At 50.0% G+C, this 16,698-nt stretch overlaps 1 protein-coding gene across 4 annotated transcripts in view; it reads right to left on the bottom strand.

Moving 5' to 3' along the window:
- Window positions 1-15,255, bottom strand: part of ABAT (4-aminobutyrate aminotransferase) — a 60,256-nt gene extending 45,001 nt beyond the window's left edge. Inside the window, exon 1 of one of the 4 annotated variants that reach the window (XM_083800057.1) lies at window positions 15,196-15,255. The gene's annotated coding sequence lies outside the window, so the exon portion shown is untranslated. Of the gene's footprint in view, window positions 1-144; window positions 986-14,083; window positions 14,190-15,195 lie in introns of those variants that run through there. The other 3 variants (XM_083800055.1, XM_083800054.1, XM_083800056.1) reach the window with 3 other exon arrangements.
- Window positions 15,256-16,698: the final 1,443 nt, after the last annotated feature.

Here is a 16,698-nt window from a genome sequence, read left to right on the forward strand (position 1 = left end):
TTCACATCACACATGCCTGCTTGCAGAGACAAACCCTCCCCTGGGGAACCAGGGCCCCTGCGTGTGGTGGTACCAAAGCCCGAACCGGGGCTCGGCACAGCCTGCGTTAAGCCCTACCGCGCGGCACGCGCCAAAGGCACTTACATGGCTTGGATGAAAATGTGCAGCAGCCAGCTTGCCGGCTTCAAAACCCCCTCTTCCCTTCACTTTAAAGCGGGCCGCATCCAGGAGCAGTGCAGGAGCAGCGCCGCTGCCGTCGCTCCCTTCAGCGCCCGATTGCGACTGCTGGCAGCGGGACCAGGCATCAGTCACCCGGAGGAACCCCCAGCCCGAGCTGAGCTGAGCCGGGGGGACACCGCTAGTTAACGAAACCGAACCGAGATCATCTGACTGCCAGCCACCACTCCACTGCCTCTGACGTGTAGGTGTAGCCCATCAGCTCCTACCGGCAGAGTTCATCTGAACGCCTTCTCCGTGGGTTTCTGAAAACAGGTAACTGAGACGCAGGGCCAGACTATTACAGCTCGAAATGCCCCCCTAGTTTTCAATAACTGCGGAACTGAAGAACAGGTTTTGTCTTTAAAACCCCTCATTTGGCTCCAGTTTGCAAATATCCCCAGGGTAACACCCAGGGAGTACCACGAAACCACCTCGGCTTGTTTCCTTCGGGTGCTGTGCAGACGCAGGGAACACAAGAGCCAGCGGGCACTGTAACGCCACCTCCCGCGGAGCGCTGCTCGGGCAGAAAACAAAAGCCCCGCTGCTGCTCACAGGGGCTGAAAGCAGCCCTGGTGCTGCAGCACCCCGCAGGCTGGGGGCCCAACGGGTTGCCATGACACTGGGGGGGCACAAGGGAAGACGCGGGGCCTGCTGGGCTGGCACAGCACTGGGGGAGCACAAGGGAAGATGCGGGGCCTGCTGGGTTGCCATGGCGTCAGGGGGCACTGGGAAGATGTGCCCGAGCCGCCTCAGTTTTAAATCCGCTTGACAGCGTTTCGGCTGAGCTGCTGCACCGTTGCTGTGGCAACCGATGGGTGAAAATCACAGCGGAAATCTGTAATTATTCCAAGCGAGGCAGTGACTTACCCGCTCCGGCACTCAGGGCATCGGAACGACTCAAGGTGCGCCCCCAGCCCAGGCAGGCCGTGGTCTGAGCTGCGGCACCCACACCACGCTGCGTGCCCTGCGGGTGCAGACGGGCGACAGCACGTCTCCGCGCGGTGCCTTCCGAGGCAGAGGCCCAGGCCTGCAGGCTGTGCCCGCCGAGGGAGCGGCCTGGTGCCCACGCAGGTGCACTCAGGTGCACAGAGGGGGATACCAGCAGCAGGCCCCAGAGGATGCGATGCGTACGGGAAGCAGCTGAGATCCCTGGTGATTTACGGACCCTACAACCGACGCTAGTTCGTGCTGCAGTTACTGCAACAAGCCTTGTTCTGTCACCTTCTCTCAGCGGAATAGCAGCAGCAGTGCTCATTTGGCTGGGATGGATGCTGCGGTAATTAGCGTGCTCAAAAACAAGTACGGCACGGGACGAAGTCATTCAGGCAGACCAGACACACCTTGCAGTCTCCCTCCATTGACATATCATCCGGACACAGCCAGTTTACACACTGACAGACGCGATGCCAGCATCCACACGCCCCATTTGCACCCACTGCGGGAGAACATGGCTTGAAGTCACCTCGCGGCTCTCCGGAGCTCTGCTGCGCTGAGCGGACCATTGGCCACCATGCCAGCACACCGCTAATGAAGCCACTGAGAGATCACCGATACCGTGCTATTCCTGCGTAACAGGCTGGGGATTCAGAACTTGAAATCTGGTATCATTCACCTACGCAGACTGTTTTTTCAAACCTATTGGTTATCCCACGCTCCATAGCCATGCCTCAAAACAACCCCCTGAAACTGGCCTGCACTGACTGCCAGGCAGTAAAACAAACCAGCTTTGAAGTCAACTTGCCAACGCTCACCTGCCACAGAAAGTTCATCAACCCCACTCAGCCAGGGACACATCGCAAAGCACGGGGGGAAGGATTGAGAAAGCTTGTAGGTGTTTACAGTCACAGAAAGTTGGACGTGAAGGAAATGCACCACATCAGCAATTTCTTACTACCTCTAAGGTGAAAAATCAGGATCACGGCTCCTGAAGGTGCACTCTGGAGAGCCAAGGAAATTTCTGTGCCTCTGCTAGGGGCTACTGTGCATGATGAGGCTAAATGCATTAAACAAAGCTGTTCTGGATGAAACACACTCCTTATGGCGAAGCACTACAGTGGTGCTAACGATTTACGTGACAACATGACTTAGGGCCTCCAGCCCACGCAGTGCTCCCTCAGGCTAAGACACGTCATGTCCAATTGCTTGGAAACCCACCTCCAGAGAAGGCATTATTCAGCAGTGGACTTTTATTTCTAGTGCCTTCTCATGTTTTAATCCTTGGGTTAAATGCTGTTACAGGTGGCTGCTTTCAGCCCCTTCGTTACCCACAACTACCCTGCCTGAAAGGCTGGGTGCACGAGGGGGTGACAATGACTTGTGCCAGCCAGTTGCAGGGTGAGGACCACCGAGTCCCAGTCATTGCTAGATCAGTGATTTGAAGTGACTGTAACTGCTAAACACTTAAGTGTATAAAGTGTGCAGTTCACTAAATTGTGAATTGCAACAAGAAAGCCACACACCTCCACTTGGTTTAATCAAGAGAACATTGGTTATAAGATCTATTCGAACCTTTTGTCATTGGAAGGGACATTGCTGACAGCCCACAGTAACTCTACAATCTGCACTGATACGCACTTTTCCAAGGACAACACATTATACAGCCCTCTATTGTTACAAAATAATCTCCTGCTTTAGCAGAATTCTTGCTCAAAAACATGTTATTGCCACTGTTATACATATTTTCATGCATCAATGCTATGCACATCCTGCTGAAAAGCATTACAATGATGCAAAGCAAAATGGGGATCAGATTCTGGCCAGATTGGTCCACAAGACAAAGTAAAAGCACAAGGTTAGCATAAAGGATATTTGGATTTTATTCAAAATATCGGAAGGTTTAACTATGTTAACGACTGCTGACTTTCACTGCAAATGATGGCAAATTCCCCCAGAAGCAACTGCACAACCTTCCTTAATCACTGCCTCATGCTCTAGAAAGCTACCATGTTCTAGGAAGAACACAGCTTTTCAACTAACACACAGCTACAGCGCTTGAGAAAAAAATAAGTACCCAGAAACAACAGCCCAAGGGTAGAAACGGTGTCAAAATCCTAAATGTCACATATGCCTGCATGAAACAGGAACCAAGCACAGCAGCATCGCAACGCAGAGGGCAAGGCAAGTCAGAAGAGACAGCATCAGGTCCTAGTCCTCCTGCAAAAGCCAAGGTCATCACAAGGTCTGAGATCCCCAAACTTGCATGGGGAAGAAAAGCAACAGCCATCTCAAGGGCCTGGTGCTCTCGGAGAAGGACTACAGCATCCGCTGCAGCGCTAGCTCCGCTTTTAGGGTGCTGCGAGTGGCAACCTGGCTTCAGCTAAACAAAGACACGCTGAACCCAGAGGTCTTGTAGGAAGAGGCACCCTAACACAAAACAGTAGGCAAACACGTCCATCAGCATGGGGGTCATAAATTACTTTAGAAAAGCCAATTGGTTTAGCATTGGAAAAGCAAAATTCTGCTTTTCTAAAGCATTTATGACTTGGTCGCCTTCACGTTGGTCACCTACAGTAACTACAACTGATGGAACCACTAGCTTCAATTTCAAATACATTTTAAAATCTTCCAGTGCATTTGGAAGAAACCCCACATTGAGCCTATATAAATGTCAACCACGAGTTAGTTAAAAAAATCTGAGCAGGTGATTTACAGAGAGAAAAATAAAACCTTACTTGCACAAAGGGGGTGACCACAAAAGGCATACCTGCTAATAAAGGGAAGGCCCAGGATGGCTCAGTTCGGTGGGAAACCCAACACCCTATAGCTTTTCCAGCCTGTGGCTGGTCCCAGGACTGCTTCCTACCCCAGCACATTCAATAAAATCACTCTAACCTTAAGGAGGCGGGTTCTCCCCTTTAAAAGAAACAAAAACCAGCAGCGAACAGCGTGGAATTTGCCACAACCAATACCACTGAACTCCAGGCGTTTCTTTTGGTGGGCCCATCTTAAAAATAAAATCACCCGAGGTTGGACGGGTGCAAGGACACAGCCGAGCTGCAGCACCTGCACTACCGACAAGTCAGTAACAGCTATACCTCATACTGACACGGGAGAGGGGAACCACCCTCTCTTCAGATGCCATCTACTTTAATTTGCATTAAACAGAAGAACTCCACAGTCAGGAGGAGAGGAAAGAAAAGGAAAACAGGAATTAAGCACAATGCTGATGAATTTCTGCTGTTGAAAAGTCCTGTCATTGCCCGATGCTCAGGATTCAGTTAAACAACATCACTTGGGCAGTTTCCAAAGCAGTTTAGGGAAGAGAAAGACACACGCAGTGTCAGTTTCAGTAGACTGCATGGCTCAATTCCCTAGTATATTTTGACAATTATTTTTGGGCTCTAGATGGAAAAAAAAAAAAAAAAGGAGTGCCAACCTGATTCAGCAAGATACGGACTTCTCAAGTGAAGTCCTTTGCTTTCACTGGGCCCATTCACAAACCTGAAGCTGTAAATGAGCCCAAGTGCCTTGTTGAACTGAAAATACAGTAGGAAAAATCATTAATGAAGTCCCATTTGATGATCACTAAAATCTGAAAATTACCCACTAGAGAAAAACACAGGGCTACTGCTTCACCTGTGCTTGCTTGATCCTTACATACTGCCAAAATCATGGTTGCTTGCTTAATCCGTATATAGTCAACCAAAATAATAAAGCTGCTGCATTACAACACTTGATCCAAGTAGCAAATGCCTGGACACAAATTTGAAGAGGGAAATTAAGCTGCACTGAGTCTGCTGACGTGTGCGTGGCCAAACTCGGTGGTTAAGTCTCATGGAGGCACAGCTGTGCCGCAGCCTCTCCTCCGGTGGCAGCACTGACACCCAATTAAGAGACCAACTTAGCTAAGTATTTGGGAAATAACCTTTTCTGGAATATCTACTTGCTGCAAGGAAATATTATGCTAATACAGGCCGCAACTATGAATACTAAGCAACAAATCAGCTGGCAACACCACTACGTTTGGGTGATAGGACAGGTCGGAGACGGTGCTTTCTGTCAAAAAACCATAAAAATGCTGTGACAAGGCCTGAGAAAGACATGGCAAAGGAGAACTTCCAGCAGCACGGGGCAGCAGCTACCCTTCCTTTCTGCATGTCACAGCCTGCCTCTGCGACTACAGCGCTGCCAGAGGCACGAATGAACACCAGGAAGGACAGTCCTACCAAAACGATATCAAGGTGAGTCCGCTGCCCAGGTAATTTTAAGCAGCTCCCCCAGGTTACACCAGGATTAGTTACGTTAAACAGCTTTTTGTTAAATAAGGGAGCTGTTTACCTTTCTGAGGGCAGTTCACACAAGCAAGCAGCCCCGCACAACGTGAGCAGAGCACGTCGGAGCGCTGCCCCCCGGCCCGCACCTGTACCTGATCTCACCCGCGCAGCAACCAACAGAGCCCTGCCATAGCAGTTCCAAAATGGAAGAAAAAAGGCAAAAGTTATCTTCTTTACAAAATCAGGGCTTCACCAAATGGATTCAAGCACAGGATTTATCAGTAATCAGACAGGTCTTCATAGAAGTTACCAAATCACGTGCGTTGTTAGCCTTCAGAAGCACTGTCCCTTCTCTCTTTGCTGTTAACCAGCGACAGTAGCCGAAAGAGATAACCAGAGGCTGAAGTTTCGCAACGGACGGATAATGCAGCTGCGAGCCTCCAAAGCTTGCTTACCAGCCGGAACAAAAATCAGTTATGCAAGGCTGTGTATGGATTTTGACCAGGTGTAACGAACAGGTCACTTTTTTTTTCCCAGAAAAATAAAATCAGACCCGTGAGCCTTTTGTTGTCATTTATCAGATCATTCTGGAACACAATTTCCCCTGCATATTTTCTGCACGTTACTTCGTACTGCAAGATCAGAAGTAAAAGTTAGGGGTGAAAGCATGATTACTGCAATGCAAAGACACTTTATGTAAGTGCTGCCTCTAGAAATTACGTGCGGTGTCACCCAACCAACCTTGGGTTTGCTTAAAAAAAAATCTCTTCCTTTTAACGTGAGCTGGATTAATTTCTCAGCATACAGCAAGGGCAAGTGTTAAGAAAAGAAATCTAAAAAGCAAACCTCTAGGGACCTCTAAGCTAACAGAAGTTCATTGGGTTGTTATACTTTTTACAGAATTAGCCCAGGAATTTCAGAAATAGATGACTACCCAAATGTAAGGAGAACAGTTAAAGACAGGCCTTTTGTCGATGATTTAAAGCATACAGGACCTGGAAGGCATTCATTATTTTCCCGTCTTCCCTCCCTCCTTGTTATTTGTTTTTCAGCCTGCCGTGTTTCCAGTTCTTTTCCTAGTAGGCTTTTCCTTTCTCCTACTCTCCTCTGCCTCCACAGGATCCACCCTGGCTTCCAAGGACTTAAAGAGGCGATTCTTTCTTTTTCTTTTGGTCTGACTGCGGGATACCGCTGCAGTGAAAAGGTAATTAAGACAGCATTCAGGAAAATGTTTCCTGGTACAGGGTCAGTCTCTCTGCAGCTGCTCTGTGTGTGTCAGGAAACCTGCCCTGCCCTATGCATTGCAAGGGTAGTTGCATCTTCTTAGCCTCTGTTCTAAGGAAAGCCCCACTTTCACCTCGCTTTTCTGTCACCTGCACAGTTGCAGTCTCCCATCCCCACCAAAGAACTTCCCAGTTTGGAGAGGAGACACCACCGAACCCTCAACAGCATCCAGCTGTTCCTCACAGGCTCAGCTCGGAGACGAGGAGGCACCTCAGAGAAAGGAAACAACCAAGCAGTGCGGGCAACACGACGTCCGACCAGGAGAGCCACCACCCTGCACTCCGTGTTGAAATACCACCTAGCCATGAAGCCATGTTTGTGTTATTTCGAACAGAGTCACACTATGCCAAAGTCTACAGAAAAGCAAAGAACAAACTCTAAACTCATCCATAAGCACATAATGGTCAAATGAGCAGACTGACATACTACAGGTCACGTCAGCAGGGGCATCTTCCAACCACATCCTTGGCCAAGCGGAAACAAACCTTACCAGGGAGAACTGAAGCAGGTGGTCACTGCTATTGCTAGAAGGCTCTTCTAAAAGACCTGGCATTTTAGACTCTGTAATTGGAAGAAAGAAGCACAACAAGATTTGTCAGCTATAGTTCCTGCAACGCCCGGATGGCTGCTGGGATCGTGACAGTTCTTCCCAGCCGCAGGTCCTACGACATCGCGATCCGAGCCCCCAGCACTGCTCGTCATCGTCTCCATGCGCCACCGCTCCCTCCCCCAACAGCAGAGGCTGGCCCTTCTCAGGGTTTTCTTCAGCTGCCAAGGTACAAGCACCACGTTAGGGCAGCCACGCCAGCCCCTTCCAAGAGGTGCTGCTCAAGCCCTGGAACCAATCAAAGATTTTCACTCCCCGGCTCCATTACCCGGAGCCACACTGCAACCAAGGACTGGGATTCACCAGAGCCCAGCTCGTCCTCTGCTTTCCTACCTCCACCAGCACGCTCCCGTTGTGTAATCCTCCTGCCCTTTCCAAGAAGCTGCATTGCAGCAACAGCTGTGGAGCAAAACCACCACGGTTTGCTTTTCACTGCTGCTGGGCTGAGGGCACGCGGCGGTGGAAGGCAGCGTGAAACACGGGTAAAACGCATCCCTCGTGCCTGCTGCCTGGGGCCGCTGCTGTCGGCGCGCTCGGCAGCATGCTTCGCCTGAAATGAGGGCATCAGTAAGAATTCACACGTCAGGGCCTCTCAGCCTGTCCACAGCCCTGTCTGGTCACCCAAGAGCAGCCTGGGTTTCTAAATAGCTTTTTAACCTGTGGTATTCTCTAATCCCCAGTGAGACAACCATTTTTAGCATCAGATTTATATAGTGAGATGGTCAAAATGCTTCAGTACAAACTTACTACCTCCATTATTATTATTATTATTATTATTTTTAGGTGTACATCACGACAGTAGCATCAGCCAAGCACCTGGCAAAAAAAAAATGTGTCATCCATGCAAGAGGCAGAGAGATGACAGACAGGACGGCTGGTTGTTTAGCATCTAACATGAGGAAAGCTGGACAGACGGGTATGAAGGAAACACAATACAAACAAAAAAATATCGCTGTTAATAAACAACACCAAACTTAAGGTATTTAACTTAGGTTATTTTCATTCATATTTCTGTGAATTCTGAATTTGGATTTCAGTTGTGTTTGCTGTCAAGAGATGCTGCCAAGAATCTCCACACGCACTATCCTTTGCTAAAAGAGGAATCCAAAACTGGCATGCTGCTGTGATGTTCAAAGTCATTAATCAAGACTGAGCTTGATGACATACAAATACAAATGAGTGATATTATTCTTTCCTTTCCCCACAAACTACTATTTTTTTCCTGCTCTCTCTAGGGCTTCTGCAAGCCTCTATGATTGCATTATTTCATTTACAAAGCAAAGAACTAGAAGGGCAAAAGGTGACAGCCTTTGCAAAAACATCTGCAGGGCTGTTCATTTGCTGGGTAGGAAAGAGGAAGAGGAAGGGATGATTTAATACCAGGATTACAGGCAAAAACATTAGCATGGAAGTCTCTAGCACCAGGGCACAGACTTTCCCAAAGAGTTTGCTGCCACTGTGCTTTGCCTGTTACGAGGCTTACAGGTGGAAGCTGGATGCTTGAAAACTGAGCCAAGCATCAAAAACAGATGATGAAAACTTCATCACTAATTGATGTCTTCTTCCAACGCCCACTGCTTTGCTCTGTGAGGAAACAGAGACGAAACCAAGGTTACGAGGGGTGGAAAAGAATAGAAACCCTCAGAGGGAAAAAAAAAGAAAAAAGGAAAAAGAAAAAAAAAGACGACAACCAGAAAAAAAACCTTGTAGTAGAAATCTGTACTCTGTTAACACTCTTCCATACCTGTGAATACAGCAGCTGTGTGCTGCAGGCTGAGACGCAGGCCAGCAGTGCTGGCAGGACAGTGCCTCTCCTCGCTGCTTCTTGCACGGCCACCCTTCCAGCTCCCTTTCCGCAGGAGCAGCTCTACCTCCTGCAGTGTCTTCTAGTCAAACGCATCTAGTTACAGAACTGACAGGTAGGACTACGAGTCCTTAAAACAGATCTAAGACAGAGAAAATGAAAAAACAGTGACTGCTACTTTACCGTTGATGCTAGTGCAGTAACCAGAACTACTGAACCAGTTGCTTTTAAGACAAGAAGGCACTGAGAAGACTACAGAGACAGGAGGCGGCTTCAGCAAGAGGTATTCAAGGGCTGGAAAGCTCTGTGGAAGGACCAGGAGATATGTAGTACAGCAGTAACACAGATACATTGACACTGGGGGCCACCTAGGAGGCTTCAGGGAAGGCAGGCTGCTGCCAGCCCCAGGCAGACACAGAAGAGATGAAATGAACTGAGATGCTGATGGGGACACCAGCATCCACGCTCACAGACACAGCAGGTAGAGCTACAAAACCTGCACTGGCAGTGTAGAAGGGAGAGCAGGTCTGAACCCAGGAACCCGAATCGAAACCTCTCAGGGGACTCCGAGAAGCACCTCACGAGGGAGGCAGCACAAACCAGGGATGCTCTGTAAGCCAGAGGAAGCCCGTGCGGGTTTTTTCCTGCAACAGCAGCCCCCTGGGGCTAGGGAACCACCACGTCCCAGCGATGCTCGGCCAGGGCTTGGCGGGCCTCCGCCAGCATCCCTTAGCAGGTGCCAGACAAGAATTGCTTAAAGAATGATCACTCAGTCTCCTCGCTATCCTCGCCAGTCTGCTGCCCCAGATCTAGCTAGGGATGTACTCCAAAAAAAGGGTACTTGAAACATGCCAGGTTTCAAAGTCGAGGCATTCTGAGGACATTCTTAAACAACGCCAACATAAAATAAAACTACATACAGGTACGACATTGCAAAGCAACATATTTTCACTTGTAAAAATTAAACTGAATTTTGCTTGGGTCTGATGAGGAATGATGAAGAATTTCCATCAGAAAGGAGGATTATTTTTAAGCCTTAAAGATAAAGGAAACTGGAGACAGGTTTCGAAGTTGTTATACTCAGAATTACAGCTGGACAGCCAGCAGGATAGTTTGGCACTTCATCCTGCCACCCAAAGAGTACTTGAGACAGGCTGACTTCTTACAAGAAATCTCTAGCAAGCTGCTTTACCCTAACCCACCCCCAGAACCAACAGAAGAATTAGAATTTAATTTTTAAATGGCAACGTTTCCCAAGAGTCGTAAGATGAACACATCTTAAAGAGCTCTGCTCCCTGCCAATGCTGAATTACGTTTCAGTGATATCACAAAATCTGGATGAGAAACTCAGCAAGCTGAAGCTCTGTCTGTGAAGTGCCTCGTGCCTTGCCACACTGCCTTTTAGCCAGAGACTAAAGTGAAATTTTGAGGTAGTACAATATAAGCACTCATCTACACAAATGCTTTTTTCTTGCACTAAAACTGAACCAGCCTCTCAAAGAATTGCACTAGGCAACATAAAGCAGAATCACCTAAGTCTGAATAAGGGAGTTCACATTCCCGGCCCTTTTTTTGAGGCTGGCATTACCCGCTCACTGAAGGCTGTACTTTAGCTGAGAGTTTTAGTGCTTTCTCACGTTGACTAGCACAGTGCAGCTCTACTATTTTTTTTAAAAAGCAAGTTCATCACTAGGGCAGGACTGTGTCCCTGACACCACAGGTGTGAAGCTTTCAGAAGCAACTCCACCATGCCCTCACAAAGGCACCTGAGTGAGATCAGCTGTCAAAAAAGTAAATGACTGCTCAGCCTGAGCTAGAACATGTATTCTTCTCCTCATCAGGGTTTACAACTGAGAAGCTGCCAAGCACGAAACAGAAAAATATTCTTCTACTGAATTTCTAGCATCTGGCTCCCTAAGAAACAGGAAAGGAACAGTAAAATATTTGCAAAAGGAAAGATAAGCAAAGTAATTTGAAGACGCAGCACTGAACTCTACTCCCACTGATCAGACCGGAGTCTGAAAGCCACAGAAACCGCTTAGGACAATATTCCCCATTTTGCACGCTTCGCATGCTCTGGAAAGCCCCCAGAATACTGTTATTTTTGCACAAACACCATCTGACTAAGAAAACATCACTTTCCCTGTTTTCCTGGCCCATAGCCGTCATTTCAGAAAACAGGCCTGTGATTTGACAAAACAGATCACAGAATACAGAAACGAGGAGGGGACGGAGACGTAACGTACGGCTTTCACGCCACACAGCAGCTGCTGGCTGAATTATCTGTTTTAAGCTGGTTGCAGCTCCAGCATAAGGCAACCTCTTCTTCATTGATAAAAGGAACTCAAAAGGAGATCAGCTGGGAACAAGAACCAGGTGTTCGCAGCCTCCTGAAAGATAAGTCCATTACATCAGCTTGAAAGCATATTCATCCTCCCATCCGCAGTGCCAATGGTGATCACTCTTTGTGCCTCATGCTCGTGGCCTTTAAGCTGCCGTGCTCCTGATGTGGCATTTTGGCCCTGCTTACCAGTAGTTTCACACCTTTCTGCATGCCAGTGCCAGCTGCCCTGCTTCTGATGGAAGACACAATCCAGCTCTTTTCTATTATTTACTCTTTCCAAGGGGATAAAGTACTTCAGTTCTGGATTCAGACTTAGCATTGCCCCTGAAAAACTCCTCAGCACTTGTAGAGAACTTTAAGGAAGAGCAGGCGCTACTGCAAAGCTTGCTCGACCAAAAATGGCGCACACACTGGAAATCTGCAACATACATGAACAAATCAAATGGTATTTGAAAGCAATAAAGAGCAGACATGTCTTACATGAAATCTGAGAATTATGGCAGAATTACCCCATCGAGACGTACTCCTTTCTTCCCCGTGCTCCCCCTTGCGCACAAAGGCAAAGACAAGGACAAAGGAGATTCGTTCAAGTTCAAAGAATCATCATTTCACAAAAAATTTCTGGTATACAGCCAGTAAAGAAAGACTTTAAGATACAGCAGTTGTTGTTGTTGTAGTAAATGAACAATGAATGCCGAACTGTCCGTGCAGTATGGACATAATCGCTATTAAACAGCACTTTTGTTCCTGAGATTTCCACAAGCTGGTACCATTTCGTTAAGAAAGGAAGGGAATCTCAGTTTGTACTTGAAAACAGCTAACAATTTTTTCAGTGTTGCTGAAATAGACCGTCAATCCTAGAAGGCACAGAGCAGAGTTCAGAAGCCAAGAGCCAACCCAATTTATCTTACGCCAGCTGCGAGCTCCTCCTAACCCTGTAAACCCTCACGCTACAATCTCCCAAGGCACAGGGCGAAGGCCACAGAGCTGCGTGCCATGATGCAGCCTGAGCTGCTTTCATCCTGGCCCAAGCAGTTGGAGCACAAACCAGGAGCTGCTGGAGCACTGCATAAAGTCAGCAGGAGTTGGCCCCACCAGCACTGCCGTTGGCACAGCTGCTGCCTACATGCACAGGTCACTATTGCTAACACCCAGACACGTAGCTGCGGGGCAGCCCCGCGTGCCAACTGCTCTGACACTTCATTGTCAAGCACTGTGCCAACCACAGGGCCGTTGGGTCCAGCAAGAGCCAGTCTGGATGCACGAACGCACGCCCTCTGAGCATCTCAATTCCCCTCCGCTTCCGGAACAACCCCCATCTGGACACCTGCCTCTTCTGATGGCAGCACAGCTGCCAGCAGGGCACCCACGCATTTGCAAGCTTACCGCCTCCTGTGCGCCCATCCCCAATCCCACCCACTTGTCCAGGTCACTCCCTCCGAACACACAGAACGCCTCGCTGTACAGCACGTCCCTAAACCCCAGGAGCCTAAAGGGCCGGGCCCTGGAGAAAGCAGTTCCGATGTGCTTCTTCCCCACAAACTTTACAAGCCGTCAGCTCGTGCATTAACACGGCGCAGTTCCAGACTAGGGTTTCTTTTACCAGGGGTGTCTCCAGCACAGTCTTCTGCACTCCACATTTTCCACGGGTGCAATACAGGCAACCACAGTACCGCACCCGAGAGGTCACAGGGCCAGCTACAGCTTTCCCTCTGTGCACCCACCTCGGCTCCCCACCCGTACGGCCGGGCCTCTGACGTTCATCTCGTCGTGAAGTGCTTTGAGTGCTACGGGTGAGGAATGCCACACCTGGGCATGACCTTTCCCTGCACGCGCCGTGCTGTCACGCCGTGAGGTCCGGTCCTGCGGCCGAGCCATCCATCTCGGAGCCTGCGAGCGCCTCTCAGCCGGCGCAGACACACCGGCCTCAGCACCACTCGCTCAGCACCCGCGCTACTCAGGTGCGGAGAAAGGCCGACTGCAGGAAGATGCACTGAGAGCTGCAGGAAGATGCCCTCGATACAATTTATAACACAATAACCCGATTTCTGTGGGATTCCAGAGGTAACTCCCTCCGTGTGGAGCCCCTAGCTGGGAACGCTTCTGGAACCTTCCCCCACACCGCCGGGCTTCGTCCGGGCTCCCGAGCACGCTGCCAGCGGCTGCTCCGGCCCGTGCCCAGCAGCCCCGCCTTTGGACCGCGGGGCACAGTCCGCTTCCTTCGAGGCTCGGCGCCCGGTACCGACCGCAGGAGCGCTCGGGAACCTCCCCACGAGTTCGCTTTCTCCGCGTGCCGTTGCCGCGCTGTCCTCCACGCGCAGAGCGGCAGGACCGCGGGTACCGAAGCAGGCAACGCTGCGGGCGGAGCTGCGGGCTGCCTCGGCCCCAGCCCGAGCCGTGGGCCCCGCAGGCCGGCAGCGGGAGGCCGCCAGCCCCGCGGCTGCTGCAGGCTCCGGGCTCCCAGCGCGGCCGCCCCGGGCAGCGCCACCAGCCCTGAGCCCCGCAGCCCGGCGCGGTTCCTCCCGCCGCTGCTCCCCCCGGCCCCGGCCCCGAGCCCCGAGCCCCGCAGCCCTCGCCCCCTCCAGGCCCCGCTCCCCCCCCCCGGGTCTCACCGCACCCGCGGGGCTCCGCAGCTCCCGCCCGCGCCCGGCCCCGCACTCGCTCCCCGCCGCCGCCGCCGCCGCGTCCCGCCCGGCCCCGCCCCGCCCGGCCTCCGCGCGCCGCAGCCAATCGGTGCCGCCGCCGCCGCCCCCCGCGGCCAATGGGGGCGCGCGGCTCGGGCTCGCCCCCGGCGGCTCAGGGCGGGCGCGGGGGCGCGCACGGGCCGTGGGGGAGGAGCGGGAGCGGCAGCGCGGGGCCCGCCGCCCCCTCAGCCCCCGCAGCCCCCCGGCGGCCGGGGCAGGGAGGCGGCCGCCCGGCAGGGGCCGGCCCCTTCGCCGCAAGCAGTGCGGGCGTGCAGGTGGCCGCAGGAGGTGCCTGTCCCCGCAGGCAGAGCTCTCGCCTCTCTCATAGTCCATGACGAGAAACACCCAACAGCCGAAAGCTGCGAGGAAGACGGCGGCTTGGCCATTAAACACCAACCCAAGCCCCTGCTCCTCACAGCCCGCCGCAGGCTTGGAGCTGGGCCCCTACAGAGCAGCGAACGCTACCCCTCACAGTACCTTCTGCCCAACTCACCGTTCGTTTTCTTGCCAAACTCGCATTATTTTCCTCAGCTTTGAGGCAGGAGTTAATGCCGCTAATTATTGACTACCATCTCACTAGTCCCTATCTGACCCACTACAATTCCCCCCCGCAATGAAATGGGAAAACGAACGGCATTTCTTGAGGAGCGGAGGAGAGATGATCCACTCGAACCAAAGCTCCCAAGGGATCGCATGGCACAGGCTCTTGTGCTAGCAACAAACTGCACTTAAAAGACTGGAAAGACATTTTTGGGTCATACATTCCTATGCTAAACTGTCTTCTTCCTTTTCCAAAGAGCACGTTTTCTTTATGGCTGGTGCTACTGTTATTATCTGCACTGCCTGATCAGCTCAAGCCCTTGGAACAAAAACATAAAACAAGGCTCACGTTCTGTCTGAATTATTATTAGTAATAAGAAACCAGTAGAAAAGACCATCCCTCAAACCAACATAATTTTTACACAGTACAATTTACTGTCATTACCTGTACTACAGAAAACCCCTTCTACAAAGGAAGCAGAAGCTGACAGCACACTCACCTTGCTGAAGGGCCCAGGGAAGTTCCTTTACATCTCCTCCTCCAGACGCTTCTCAGACTGGCCTAGGCAAGCAATCCCTAATCACATATACACGTAGATATTGTGACTTATTTGGGTGATGGTATTGTTAAAGGGAACTCCATGTGCCATCTGCTGGAAGAAGCACCTCTGAGGCAACACACTGTACCGACACACCTGACTGATCTGTGCTGGCAACACAACAGAGTTCTGGTCCTCTCTTGGCAGGACCTTTCAGGATGAACCTTCACCCTGCTAGCGCACCAGCTTCCAGTATGGTATAAGGTAGGGACTTTTTTCTTCCATTTTCTTTTAGCTATGCACATCACAATGTGCTCACCTGGTCAGTCTTTAGGTAACAGCACATTAATCAACAAATTATACTTTGTCCTGTGAAAACCACTGCATAATCTTCTCTCTAGAAGGTAAGAGAAAGTGAGGAAGGAACAGGACTTTAATTAGACACAGAAGAAGCAGAAAAGAAGCAGCCTCTTTGCAGCAGCTTTCACAAATCCCATTCAAGACTAGAGCCTGATTGTTTTTGCTAAACAGTAATTAGCTTCTCACTGACCATGTCATCAAATGAACGAAATCACATTTCAAAATGCAGGAAGAAACGGGCAGGTATTGCTTACTTCCTACCTTCATTCCTTCCCAGTTTTCTATGTCACATCACGTGGGTCTTAGCACATTTTCAGTCCCTTCCCTTTGGGAGAAATATACAGAAAAGGTCTTTTTTTTTTTTTTTGCCAGCTGTGTTTTCCAGGTTACCAACACCATCACCACACTCACAAGTTGAACTGCATCTTAAAGACATCTTATAAGCACAAAGAGAATAATTCTCAATTTACTTTTATATTAAAAAAATCTCTTAAAAGTTTATGACAGGCAACTATTCTTGACACTCCACAACAAGCAGATACACAGGAATTCAATATCCATTTTTCAGAAACAATCTTTAGTCTTCTAGACTCGGCACCAAAAACTGCCTTTAAAAGCAACAGCAGCATCTGGCATCAGCACTTCTGGCAATCTGACTACAGGTAATACAGCTCCTAAAATGCCATGTGCTGGTGCATTCATCCACACCTGTTAGGAGCATGGTTTTGTGGAACTCCAAAGCCAACCCAGCGATCCATTGTCTTCAAAACAGGTGGTCTGCTTGCTCGTTGTAACCTTAGCAACAAAACTCTGCTGATGACCTTGTACAGGAACACAGGAGTCAGCTGGATTAGTTCGTTGAGCTAATAGAGAAATACACTTGCAATTAGATGTCCTTGGATTTGAAAACTGACTCAGGTTGCAAAACTGCTATAACCAAAATTGTGGAAGTGGAAAATATACAAGTAAAATAATAATAATAATAATAAAAAAAGCACAAGGGGGTTGAAAGCAGGACTGCTTCTACTGCAGCTGCCTATTCTTATATCAAAATAAAGCATGATACAAGACTATACCCGTGACCTGTAGCTAACAGAGCAAAAC

The sequence above is a fragment of the Anser anser genome, assembly GCF_964211835.1.
Source record: "Anser anser genome assembly, chromosome: 15".
Classification (NCBI taxonomy): Eukaryota; Metazoa; Chordata; class Aves; order Anseriformes; family Anatidae; genus Anser; species Anser anser.